Genomic DNA, 14,519 nt, shown 5'->3' on the forward strand with positions numbered 1-14,519 from the left:
GCTCTACAAAGGCGCGATTACGCAGTTCAAGGGGCGAGGCCTTTGTTATGGACCCTTGCGCTGTTGTAGCCAGGATGTTGAGTGCCTCGTCGGCTCCTTCGTTGATCCTTCGCTGAGCAGAGCCTGCGGGCCGCAAATGGAGAGCTGGCGGGGCGACAAAGTTGTCTTCAAGTGGGCACTTGACTGGATGTTGCCAAACAGCAGCCATCCAGCACAAAGGTGAACGTGCCAAGTGGCAGGGGCTCCAAGCAGGCTCCTCTACCAGGAACCAGCACCCTGGGCAAACAATGGGCAAATGTGTGGTATGACCAGCCCCAGGACTTGCCCCGAAAAGGGGGCAAAATGCACTTGGGACATGGCTTGATTTTGTATGCTCTGCACTTGGAAATGAGTTCTATTTGAGCTGTATGCTCGGAATATCTATTAACTGCATGTTGGTACGCAAGTGCGTAAAGAGTTAATCTCGAGTACCAAAAATCAAGGCACTTGGTCAATAACTTTCTTCATTTCTGGAATCAAGGCTCGACAATGGTCTATTTATAAATAATAATAATACAATAATAACAAAATACATGAACAAATAAACAGTTTCGAATATTTTTTAACTGTTATAATACCATTCAAAGGTCAAAAGTGAAAAAAAAACAAAATAAATAAAAAAATTAATAGTTGTAAAACCATTTAATAGCCGAACAAATAAAAATGCTGTTTTTGCAAGGAGTAAAGTAATAATTTATTTATTTTGATTTTTCATATGTTTTTGTTCTATTTTGAACAGGAAAAGCAGAAAATTGATAAATAATCTCATTAAAACAATAGGCAAATTGCGTTGGTTTTTAGTTTATTTTGCTTTATTTTATTTTGTAATTTGATGGAGAATTTATCTTTATTTGGGGAAACTGAAAGCTTTGTACTTAAAAATCTAGGTCCTTATTTAAACAAAATAAACATGTTTTGATTTATTTTTTTTAATGGAACTCAAAGTTTTGTGCTTGAAAACTCATTAAAATTTTTTAAACAAGATTACTAACTCAAATATTATCTGTCATTAGGGCATTTTTGAAAAACTGAAACAATTATGCACTAGTATCATTATTCTTTACTGCCTGCAAAGTAATTGCATAACCCCAAATGCAACACATTAGTGGGCACCGGCACCCCTGAAAGTGTTTCAAAGGAGCTCCTTGGCAGAAGGCCATGGTGCACATACTTATATGTTTATGGTGGAAAACCCGCCCGTCACCGAAGCAAACTAATTACGCGCTCCTTTAAGAAATTAAATGCATTTTGGCCTCGTCTTGCCGGCAATTTGAGTGCCCCACTCGGCGGCTGGGTGAGCACATAATTGCCACTTGTCGCGGCTCCTCGAGAAACGCTTCTTGGGTTCTCCCCAAAGAAGCAGAATTGCGAAAATAACAACTGCCTCATAATGGCAGCGGAGAAATCAAAGGAGTCAACTCGCAATTAAAATAAATTAAATATTTCAAACGTGAAATGAGCTCCGGCCGGGGAATGATGCAATTATTTATTAAAGGATGCGAATTTACTGAAGCCTTTTTAGCCAAATTGCGTGAGCTTTTCTCAAGCGTTTATTTTAGTGTTGTGTTGTTATATATTTTGAATTTTTTTTTCAAATAGTCTTAAAAAAGTATCGCAAAATTAAAAGACCATATATCATAAAAACATTTATTTAAATAAATACAAACAAGGGTGTCAATGCAACCCGCAAAAGTATGCAACAATTTATTTAAAATCTATGCGTCTCTTTTATTTATTCGTAAAATTATCTAAGTGTGCACTTTTTGACAACTTTGGAAATGATTTTAATACCCCAGAGATGTTTTTTATTTCTTCTTTTATTTTTTGTATATACCTATCATTTTTATATATTTGTATATGCCTAAGTTGCAAACATATCCTTTAGCATTCCATTTAGTTGTCACTTATGTTGGCTCTTTGGCTTTTCACTTACCAATTGTAGCAGCTTTTCGAGCAGATTATTAAGAATTTATGCCGGGTAAATATGGAAAATACAGTGCCATATTGGAATCGAACACGTACGGAGACGTGAGCCCTGCGGAGTCCTGTCCGGAGGAGGAGCCTATGGCTGCCAGGAGCGTTATAGTTTTCAGTTTGACGGTCTCGTTTGGAAGTGGCACGCATATTCGGCATGCACGAGTATGACACATGTTCTCTGGCTTATTTTATTAATCACATTTTTGCCACATTTTTGGGGCCGCATTAAATATTAAACGGCTGGGAAGCAAATGCGGATTATGCCCGGGCTGTGGCTCAGGCACAGTTTAGTTTCAGCTAGCCAGCATGCACAATAAATTGTATTTAAAATGAAACAGTCGGTCGACATCTTCCATTCCGGACACGTGCGAATTCATTCAGGACGTGTGGCGTTGGCTCTGATCTCTGACATGGCAGGCTGGCAAGCTGGCAAGCTGTTAGCTGGCAGGATCTGGCAGGAGCTGGAAATAGCAGGCAGAACAGGACTCGATGTTTGCCTTTTGACGTTTACAAATTACCCACAGCTGGCGAGCAAAATGCCAGGCCATTGTGAGTGTGTGTGTGTGTGTCCTGCCTAGCTTTACTATATCCTGGGTGCTATATTAAACGTACATATGTCTCGGGGCACCTCTGCCAATCCCCCCAAAAACAAGTACTCTTACATGTGTCTGAGTGGTTTGGGGCTCAGTTAGTTTATTTTTTGCATGAATTATTCATCCGGCTTTGTCTCATCAAATTGAGCGACCTCGTTAGTCTCTAAAATGTCAAAATTTCTATTGCCAAACATTTGTTGTTTCAATTATTTAAATGTAATTTTCAAATTGCACTTTTCGAAATTGTGTGCGAGAGTGCGTGGGGAAAAAATAAACTTTTTCAGCAGGTAAGTGTATTATTATGTATTATTTATCACACAACATTTGCATACGCTGTGAGCTTAAAAATGGGTTTTTAGTCTTAATTAATATAGATTTGTCAACGAAGAGGGCTCAACTTACACAAATGAAATTCAATCATTGGGGATAATTATATTGTATTATTATTTTTGGAAGCCATTAAAGACTTAAACACTATAATAGATTATAAAGTATATGACCAAAGCCAAAACAAATGAGTTTTTCTCTATTTAAAGGTTCATTTCCCACGTCGTATACGTTATATTACGAAATGCTGCATGAATTCATGAGCTTGTCTGGGTTTTTAGTCGAGATTTGAGCCTCAGGCACGGTCCTGGCGTTTATGCGAAAAGTTTAATCAACAAACTAAATCGCTTAGCAGCGCGAACTGTAACTAATTTACTTTTGTGGGCTACAACCGTATGAAAAAGTTGCGACCGTTTGCGCATCATAATGATAAAAGTTGAATGTCCCTGCAGCTATACACATACAATATTCCTTGGTGCGAAATATGTAATAAATAATTACCAACCAGGCTGCAATTGATTGTGGCATATGCATATAAATAAAAAAGGATTTAATTATGGCAGCCTATCAAGCTCTTAAGCATACACTTAAATTTCTCTGTTTAAATTTCTTTGATTACAACACTGCAGGACCTAAAGGTCTGAATTGCTTTTATATTTCTCAGCGTATCCATCAAGAACTAGTATCCATTTGAGCCCAGACCCGTACTCAATTGAGGGCAGAGAAAGGCACATAAAAATGCGAATGAAGTGAGCTCTTGAATGGCAACATTGAATACGCATACGCTCGAGGAGTCCGCATGTTAATTAAATAGAAAGCACCGACGAGGCCCCGATGCATTGCACTCGAAAGTCGAGTCAACTCGAGTCGAGTTGAGTTGAGGACCTTGGCTTGGCTTCGTCCTGGCGAAACGGGGCCATTCATATCAATTTGTTTGGCCTACGCATTGAATTGCGGTTTGCGGTTTGTGGATTGTGGATAAGCCTTCGCAGATGGGAATTCCTAGCAATATGCTACTACTGCCAAGCTTCGTTTTCGTACGTTCTGATCTCTTTGGCAGCGTAAAGTGCTACTCAAAATTTACAGAATTCATTTATGCAAATGAAGTGCCTTTTATGACGCCGAGCGATGAGTTGCGGCTGAGAACCACGATGATAGAGATGATGATGATGGTGATGATGATGATGTCGATGGAAATGCCAGGAAAAGACAGGGAAGAGCAGAAGGTATTGCGATTGGATTGGAATAGATCCAGTGCCAAAGACGAGACAAGACCAGACAGGGCAAGTAATGAATGGAAATTGAGCAAATTATTCAGTTCCTTTGGCGCAACAATTAAACAATTTGCGTACATTTTCAAGAGCTCCAGCATTTTGCCAACTAATTACGAGAGCTGCTGGTTCAAGTCGAACCAGGATAACACAGGATGCGATGACTTTGTAGTTCGTTTTCTTCTAATGAACTGCCACGCGAAGCCACTCAATAGGTGAGTGGCAAAAATAAATAAAGGGGAATGCTCTGAGGCAAAGTTTTAACTAGTTGAAGATGAGGTTATTATGAAACGAAACTGCTGATGTAGTACACTGATAGAAAAATGGTAATTGAAATGGTTAACAAGTACACGTACTGAAATATTTGAATAAATGAAGATATTAAAATTCTGATATTAAAATCTATTCCTTAAATAGTAATGAAATATATTAAAGAAAATTGAAATAGTGCGCTTTTTAAAATAACAAATTAATTACTATATGGGCCACAGGAAAATAAAAAAAAAATATTTAAATTAAAAGATATACTTAAAAGCGAATACAAAATATATGTGTTCACTATTAATAAACTATTATTAGTACTTATAATTATTTTGTGATTACTCATATTTTTCAAACTTTTAAAAAACCTTTTCCACTCTCAAAGATATTTAAAATATACCATTTGGCTTTGTCCCGAGTGCTTTTTAGATGGACATCTTCAACTTGTCTGCCTCCTGTCAGCCACAACAACTTATTCACCCATATATTGAGAGCTGTTTATCTTAGTCGTCTGGCTATTCACTTGTCGGGCCATAAAGAATGCTGGCCAAGTCAATCTGGGCCCATCAATAAAACAATCAATAGACGCTGACAGCTGCAAATCCCGCCGGCCGGTCGAATGGATAACTTTTGTTCAGGGCGTCCCATTCATAAATTGACACATTATCGAAATTTATGGCAACGGCGCCAGATACAAAGGCGTGATTCGTTGTAGCTGGCAGGACAGAGGCAAGCGGAGGATGCAGAGGATGCAGGCAAATATCTGTACGAAATTAATGATGCGACACATCGGAAAAACAAAGGCCATTGCCACACCGAACAGAAAGCAGCAAGCAGAAAGGAGACACACAGCAGAAGCAACAGTTGCAAACAAGCAAAGTCAGTGCAGAGCAGTGGTTAATGGGGAAATGGAAAGGGGCAAACGGAAAACGGAAAATGGAAGTCACCCCCCGGGTTGCACAATTCCAAAGGAGGGGGGAAATACAGGGCGTGAGGTGTGGTTACTGCGAAAAATGGGAAAAGAAAACCCTCCCTGGGGTGTTTTGTGCAACTACCACAAAAGGGTAGGCAAGCAATTACAAATAAAGATGATAAAAATTCGCATTTTCGGCTCCATAAAGTTTGAAAACTACGCACCAATCTGTATTTTCTTTAAAACTTTAAGCTGATTGAACTATCGATCACGATAGAAGTTTATAATATAACAATATGGTTTTTAATAAAAAAAAATACACTAATGGAACAGTAGAAATAAATATGTGACTATAAAAATCAAAATTTTATATTTAATATTTCAATTAAATGAAAATTAAATCGAAAAATAAATAAATCAAGTAAAAAATATTTGTATTTAATGCGTTTTTTAGCCAGTATCATAATCATCATTATTAACAATGCAAATCAACCCATTCTTCCAACCTGCAATTAAACTTATAAGACCAGCATTAATTTATTATCAAATTTGGTCATAAAAACATGATTAAAAACGTTTTTTATAAAATAAATATATTTTTTTCCTTTTATTGCACATGTGTTTATTATGTTTGGCTTAGGAGCATTTGTATAATAAATAAACTATTAAATACGCTGTTTTCTATTATTGATTGGTAGTCAAAGTTTTTTTTAGCAAGGATTATACAAATACAAAATTGATTTTTATAATTCCATCTCTAGTTTCAAGTTTAGAGATTTTTGATTTCTTGCCTGGGGGTCTCGGTGCTGACGTTTTTATTAAATTCCAGAAGCGTGCCATCCCCTTTTCTCCCAACTTGGACATTAAGTTCACAAATTTTTTAATAAACTGCCATCCAGAAATGAAACACAATGGACATTCACCCCCGAAAAGAGGGTTGTCCAGCTTATTTTCCGCAACTCCAGAGGGTATTTTCTATGGGTGGTGGGTGAGGAGTGGGTGGGGGATTGTGGGTTGTGGGTGTATGGAACGCCCTTGCAATTGCCACCCATCCGATGGAAATTACTTGTTTTGCTTTGTTGTGGCCAGCAGGGAAGTGGATGACTGTTTGATGTATTAATTCGGAGAGTACTTGGCCGATGGAGGGTTGGGTATAAATTTCAAGTTGCTGCAAATAATTGTGACGTGAGCAAACTCTGAAAGGCACTTGACAGACAGATGATGCCGGAGTGCGAAATGCCACTTCAATTGTCAGGACTTGGAGTTTGAGTCGTAGTCGGAGTCAGAGTCTGATTCAGAGTCTGAGCCGGAGTCGTCTACAAATGTTGTTCACCTTTTTACACGTAGAGAGCATCAACGTCAACAACTTTTTAACAAAGGCGACGAGTCCTGAAGACGCTGCAAGGACATCGTTGGCATGGGGGATTTTCCAGTGCATTTTCCAGCGGGGAAAAGGGAAACTGTACGGCTAGACAATGGCTGAGCTGACTTATTCATGCTGCAAAGTTCACAGAGACATAGACTTCCGCAGAAATCATCCGGACACAACGTCGTTTGACATTTTGGCCTGAATTATTTATTCGCTGCACTTTCCACATTTTACTCGTATTTTTTTTTTGTTTGCCTGCCTTTGCTGTCCAGGGAATCGATGAGAAATGTAAACTTTTTCAGTTTAGTTTTTATTACGAGTTTGTTTCCCTCTCTCCATATAGTTTATATTGTATAGTATATATTCTATTTTTTAGGGGATTCTTTTATTTAATCAACAACTGACATCGCCGCTGGCCGTTCATGTGACAATGGGCGAATCCGGGCAAATCCCCGTTGGCCGGTCCGTAAAAGCCCCGTGGCTGCCACATCCATACTATTCCGTGGATTTGTTGCATTTATGTGCATTTGCCAGACAGTCAGTGCACAGGTTTTTTGGGAAACTGATTGGGGAATAGGGGCCACAGAATGGGAAAAGCTCCAACGAGTTCTTTATTTCCCTCGATTTCCTGCTGACAGGCGGAAATCCTTATGGCCCGGCACTTAAGCAAATAGCAAAAGGAAAATCGAAAAACAAAATTCTATACATATTTCAATTTGTTTGGTTGTGTGGATTAGAAATCCATTAGGTGCAGCTTTCCTCAATATATGTACAAAAGCTTTTAAACATTTTTTGTTGTTTTAGGATTATAAACACTTTTTATTATGTGGCAGCCATTGCATTTTTATTGTAATTAATTGTACAATTCAAAGCAATTATAATATGGTTTTCTAATCTTTATAACTACCAATTAAAACCGGTTAGCGAGATAATTAATCATGAATATTGTTGATTAGTCCTTTTCAGGCTTTGTAATCAATAATTTAATTAAATAAAATCCAGAATGGATGACAACTGACATTTAATGAGAGAATAGATGTTAATTAGCCGCGATTAGAAGTCATTCATGTAAATCTGATATATATTTCAATGTTTGACAATCGAATGATGATTGATTCTTAATTAAGCAAATTATTGTTAGGGACTGTTTTTCTCCTGTTTGCGATGGTGTGACTTTAATCTGGGATTCCCCGGCGTTGTTTCTCCAATTAAACCAATGCTTCGGGGGCGGAGTGGGCGTAGCTAATTAATGGATCTGAGAAATGCGGCATGTCGGGGCGGTCATATAGGCATTTTCGCGAGTATTTCCACTAATCAAACTAATTGGGAAATTACTTCCATTTGTGTGCGGCACAAGTATGTGGCTGTATGCACAAGTATTTGCATGTTTTTAGCAATTCAGATGGCGGCATATGTACTATACACTGAATACATAAAGCCAACCGTCTTGTCTGCGGAAAAATAATTTATGTATGATGTTTGTTTTGGGCGTTCGGTGGTTTTCGCCACGCCCCCAAACCAACAACCTGCTCCATTCCATTCATTCCCTTGTAATTAGGGATTAAATAAGATTACAACCATCAATATCAATTATTGGAGCACGCATGTATCGCCTGTTCATTAGAATTTGTGCACAAGAAAGAAATAGGGGGAAAAAAGGCAATGATACTAAAACAATACATTACATAAATTAATGTTGATTTAATGAATGAATGGAATGCATATTCATTAGCCCGTGCCAAATTCGCTTCGGGTTTCCGTGTATTTAGTTAATTGCAATTGAACTAAGTCGCCGTGACTTTTGGGTGGGAAATCCCCATGAACCAATTTCTTTTCCCCCGTAAAGCGTTTTCTGCTTGTTTTCACATAAGCTGATTAGCGTTAAATTACGGAACAGGTTGAGTTAAATCGACAAATATGTTGCCGTCTGCCGGAATTCATTTCACCTCACTAACCATTTTGAAAACAACTGTATCCGCAATTTAGGTTAGTTAATCACTAAATTTTAGCAAAATGTGATTGGTTTTGGGTATCTGTAAGCACTGAAATTGTTACCTTGCTCTAAATACTTTAGTTAATTTAGTTTTAATTCACTAGATGATGAATATTTGGCTTTAAGCATGGAAAACAAAATATGGGAATATATCTCTTGATTGAATTACAAAATGTTGTATATTTTATAGAGAATGAAAGTCAATTACATTAAATTTGATGTGCTTTGATAAACAGATCTAATTATAAAATGCTTTAATTTATATTTATCTGCATCATAATTATTGTAACTAATTTTGGCCATGATTTTGGTAATTTAAAATTAAGTGCTGTGCCAATGCTTATGAAGCCCTTATGACTAAAAATTTCCCTGAACTCCCCAAAAAACTCTGAATTTAAAGAGCGTTTGCTTCCTGGTATTTTTCTGGAACAGAAAAAAAAGCTTTTTGTATTCCTTGGCTACTCCCATTCATTTTGACAAGTGCATGGAACGACTTACTCAGTTTTTTTTTGGCAAGTGCCGCCTCATGCCCTAAACCATGACATTGAAATATTACAATAACATGTATGCATGTGTGTGCTTCTATCGATTTTTGTGTGTGCCATAGGCAGACTTTTTGCCAACGCAAAAAGTCAAATTTTCTGTGAATGTTTTTGTCACAAATGACTTTGCCGTTTTAATTGATTGCTGGCAATAAACCGAACAGGCGCCCAAAGTGGATGGGTTTTTCCATCCCCCCCCCAGAAAAGTTTAAATGGAAAGCGTCAACGTCATGCATGTGTGTGTGTGTGAGTGTGGGTGGTGGAAATTGGTAGATCGCCTTTTTCCGTTTCGGGCTTTGTTGAAAATTCGGCGTTTTATTCTTAGAAAATTGTGAGCGACAATTTCAACTTTTATTTGCACAACATGCAAGAGGGTGGCACTCTGGCTCTGCCACTTGGCACCCTCCATAAAATTCTCAATTACATTTATGATTTCTTGCGCGCTTTTCCATTTCCCCATTTCCACATTTTCCCCAACGCCAAGATACGTACATGATACTGTTTGCTTTCCTTTCGCATTGTTTTGGTTTTTATTTTTATGCCGCTTTTATTGCATTATTTTCAGCGGGGGCCGTCGTTCTATGCATGTGTTTATTCTGGAATGGAATGGAATGTGCTAGAGAAAATGAAAATGGAGCCATTTTTCCGTTTGGCCTCGGAACGTGACCGAAACGCAATTTGCCGAGCTTAGTTTAATTTGCTCGTATTAAGCCCGGCCAAATGGCCAGCAATAAAGAATTGTACCGCTCTGACGTCCACCCCCCCTTTTCCTGTATAAGTTTTCAATAATACGCATACGACCCGTAGTCTGTCGTCTGTTTGATTTTTAACGCCGGCCATCTATTGACAAGGACATGTTCGGAAATTTGTTCTTCGCTCCGCTCCTTGGACTCCGGCTGCCCCTCTTAATCCCTTTAATGGACTATTAAGCGCTTTTACGGCCACAAGAGGCCACCGATGGTCCTGCCATCTTCCATTCACTCCTCAGTCGGTCTTTTTGTGCTGAACTCTAGGCCTGCTTTATGGTCCTGCTCGAGTTTACGATAATCTCATCATTTGATGTTGCAGCACGTTCGTCAATGCCCATTTTATGCTCTACAATATTTGCATTGTGCACGAGGAGAAAGTTTAATTCAAACTGAAGGATATTTAAACATGAAAGTTAGGCTGTAAATATACTGCATTCGTAAAAAACGTTTTCTTCAATTGTTTGATCTTGCGTTCTAAGTGCTTGTGATAAACCACAGTATAATTTATTAAAAGCATTAAATGTTATAGCACTATTTCTTTGTTAGTAGACTCAAGACTTTAAACATCAAGCAATATAAGACAAAGTTAGTTCATTTAATAGTAGGATATGCGTTTTACTCAAGCTCTATGAATACGAAAAACACATAACTTAAAAATAAATTAATTATAAAATAACTAAAAAAGAGCTCAGTATTTTTCTGAGTGCCTGACAGTGTGTGTGCTGGAATAGAAAGATGTAAATTTGAGGGGTCACTGTTCCACTGCTCCACTGCTCCCATTCCCCTATCGCCCTTTTCTGTCGCTGACATTCCTAGAACTTGTCAGCAGCGGTGTGTAATAAATTGATTGTGCCAGCAGGAGGCGACTGGGACCCCTAAAGTCGTTTCTTTTTGAAATTGATACCCCTAATGGCGGACCGGGTTCAGGGCTGGTTCAGGGCTATATGGGCTATGTGTGTGTGCTGCCTTGATTGACATGTGAATGGGCAAAGACGCAGCCACTTTCAGTTAGCCGCCCAATTAAGAGCGCTTTCTGCCTTTGTGTGCCGGCAAACAAAGCCAAATACAAAGGCGGTGGTGATGGCGATGGCGATGGTGTTGGTGATGGCCAAGCCCCGGATACGGGCCAGTGGACATCGGATCCGGATCCGGACATGGATGTGCATGTGGATGTGGATGTGGATGTCGACTTGGTGGCGTGGCTTGTCAGTCACGCAGTTTTTTAGACGGTCCAATTCTGGTTAAGGAAGCAGCTAAAAACCCCAGAGACAGACTTTGGGGGGCGTGGCATTGTGTGACTTTGTTGCGTGATTACCTTAATTGATGGGCATTTCCGACGAGCAAATGAAGCCACTCAATTAACACCTTTCACGAGAATAAAAGCCACACGTCAGCTGCCCTGAAATCCCATCACCTGCCACACTGAGCACTCGTTATTTATTCAGTAACATTTATTTAAATTAAGTACTAGCACTTTTGGCAAGTAGTCTTTTGTGGTGAATATATATTCATATTTGAATTCTCTATGAAACACAAATGGGCAAGAATACGAAGAGTCTGACTTTTCGGGTAATTAAGGAATTTTCGGAAAAGTTTTTACCCATCGACAGGAACACTAAAAAGAATTTCAAATTACATGTGTAACTGTTTTGGCCAGCAGCGACGACGACGACTACGATGTGCCAGTCAAAAATTCGTTCGTGGCGCATATTATAATGCCATTTGCAATTCTCTTTCATTTTCCTTTCTAATTTAACGAAATTAGCAAATAAAAAAGTTTTTCCGCAAAATTACACAAATGTAATTCAACGGCCACGGGACTGCGCCACCAAAAATCCACCCAGGCCATTCCAACCCACAGCCCACAGCCCACACCAAATGGCGCAAGTCAAAATGGCAAAGCGGCCAAAAGTGCTCGAAAAACGAGGCAGAGGCGAAAAAGTGGGCCATAATGACTGGCGGGGGGTCAGCGGGTCAGAGGAATTGGGGAATTGGGCGGACTGGGGTCAGGTCAGCACTCGTTTCGACCGAAAACTTTGTGAAATTGTATGATAATTTAAATATACAAACAAATTGTGTGGCGCTTTCAATAAAACTTTTACCATTTCTTGGGCACTCTTGGGCCCCCGCGTCCTTTTCCTCACAACCCGGACTGCTGAGTTATTAGCGCATTAAGTGCCAAAATTGCTACTCTCCGTGGTGACAGTCATAGACTGGAATTGTTTTCTTACTCCACACGGAAAACAAAAACGTTGATTTTCATTGAAGATTCATTTGGGCCAATTTTGTTTATATATTGTAAATATTTTGTAAAGTATTCTGCACAGAATATATATCAGAAAAGGTGAAAATTCACATTGATTCAAATATATACAAAATATATAAAATTAGCTGGCATAAATTTAGATTCATTTTCATTAACTATTGTTGTTAAAAAAAAGATTTTATATATAAGATAATGCGTTAATAAAATTGACCAAAGCTTATGTCAGTTTATTTTATTTTGTTGGCTTAAAAAATGTACAATTTGAAGTTTATAAAAAAACTTATTTATAAATCCAACAAGATTTAGTACAGAAAACATTTGAATGGATCGGTTTTGAAGTTTAAAAAAAGCTTTACTTTAGTATAATACAGTTTATTCTTTTCTGAACCACACTTTTTTTGTTCGGTGCATCATTTCTATCCGCGGCCGATCCTTCGTCTACGTTCTCGTTCAAGTGACTGTCAGGAGTCGTTGATTGATGGAACTGACAATTTCGGCAGCATCCGTGCAACAATAAGTCGACTGGCACTCACACACCGACACCCCCGAGCTGGGAGGAAGGACCCTCACCCACTCCTTTCCCATGTCAATGCCTCAATCTAGATGTACGCTGCAATTTTCGAGGCCTGTCAACTTCAAAAACAGAAATGCCACATTTGCATGACAGCTCAATTCGTGAAATATTCACCAAACTGACGCGCTCACACTCGAAAGAGAGATATGTCCATTTTGGGTATTGCGTTAGTCAAAAAAAAAAACGGGAGACTTGCTCTCATTCTGAAACTGTTGGGATGTAAGAGTATAATGGCAAAAGCTTACACCATACGACAGATTTTTGGTGAATGATATTGTCAAAATATATATTTAACTTAAATATTTACCCTTGAAACAAAAATATTAGCATACTTTTTAGGGCTACGCAACACTTCAGTTGTACAAAACCTAAATTCTTTAATTATTGTTCCCCTTGCGGAAAAGCTGCTGTCATTTTTCCCAGACATCCTGATTTTTCCACCATAATGTCCGGATTTTCCATTCAAGGAAACCCCTTTTTTGGGCAGAACAAAGCAAATATTCGTTCAAATATAGAATGTTATACCTTTTTTAACTTGTAATCAAGTTCCCAGTCAATTGGCATTCAAATCAGAACATTTTTATTTTTTGCCCATTTTTGCAAAAATTAACGATGTAACCCCTTATAAAAAATGCGAAAAATCAACAACAATTTTTTTTTCCAAAATCACCCGGAAATTAATGAGGATCGTTAGCTGGGGTTGTAAGCTGTATAAAACATTGATTCGCTGGGTTGTGGGTCTTCTTTTATCAAAGTTACAAAGAAAAAACACAATAAAAATCCATATTTGTTCTAATTTTTCTAATACTGATTTTCCATTTACAAGTCTAGACTTAAAATATTAGTGGTACAAATAAATTGAAATTTTCACTCAGTTGGCATCCAAAAATAAACAAAAATAATAATTATATTATCCCTTTATAAAATGTACTGCCTTAAATTAATTTTACACCTAGCACTGTGTATTTGATAGTCGGTCAGAGTACAGTGAATGCAGTATGTTGATTTATTTAACATTCTGCAGGTGTGCTGGCCAAAAAAACTCTCCTGTCTTTCATCCTGCGAATGAATGGCTGTGCGTTTGCGTTTGCGTCTGCCGATGTGTGGGTGAATATGGCCGTTTGTAATAAATATTTGAAGCAGGGACTTTTTATGGCCTTAACGGGAATGAAAACAACGTCAAGCCGCACTTAAAATGGCAAATGGAAATTCTCACCAGTGGCAACCACAATTAATACACCGTAGAGCTTCCAATCCGGAGTGCGGAGTTCGGGATCCGGAGTTCGGAGTTCGGAGTCCTTGGCCAGGGTGATGCGGTTACAGCGTCATCATCTCGGGACTCCAGAGTTGGCCAATGCAATCAGAAACGATTCGCATCCGCAATATCAGCGATGACCTCAAAATCAACATGGCAGCCGGTCGGCCGCTCGGCCAACCAATTTATTTGTTGACCCGTGGGCAATGCAGTCAATTTTTCCAACTGCCAGACAGCAGACTGTGAACTGTGGACTGAGGACTTCGTCCCTTGCCAGGATTGCAGGATTGCAGGATTGCAGGATTGCCAGAATTCAAACGGGGTGGGGGGAAACAATCTGTCCTGCTCGCTTGTTTGTCCGTCGTGCTGGATATAAACCTTTGAGTCGCA

Source organism: Drosophila elegans, unplaced genomic scaffold (genome assembly GCF_018152505.1).
Source record: "Drosophila elegans isolate 14027-0461.03 unplaced genomic scaffold, ASM1815250v1 contig_814, whole genome shotgun sequence".
In the NCBI taxonomy this organism is placed as follows: Eukaryota; Metazoa; Arthropoda; class Insecta; order Diptera; family Drosophilidae; genus Drosophila; species Drosophila elegans.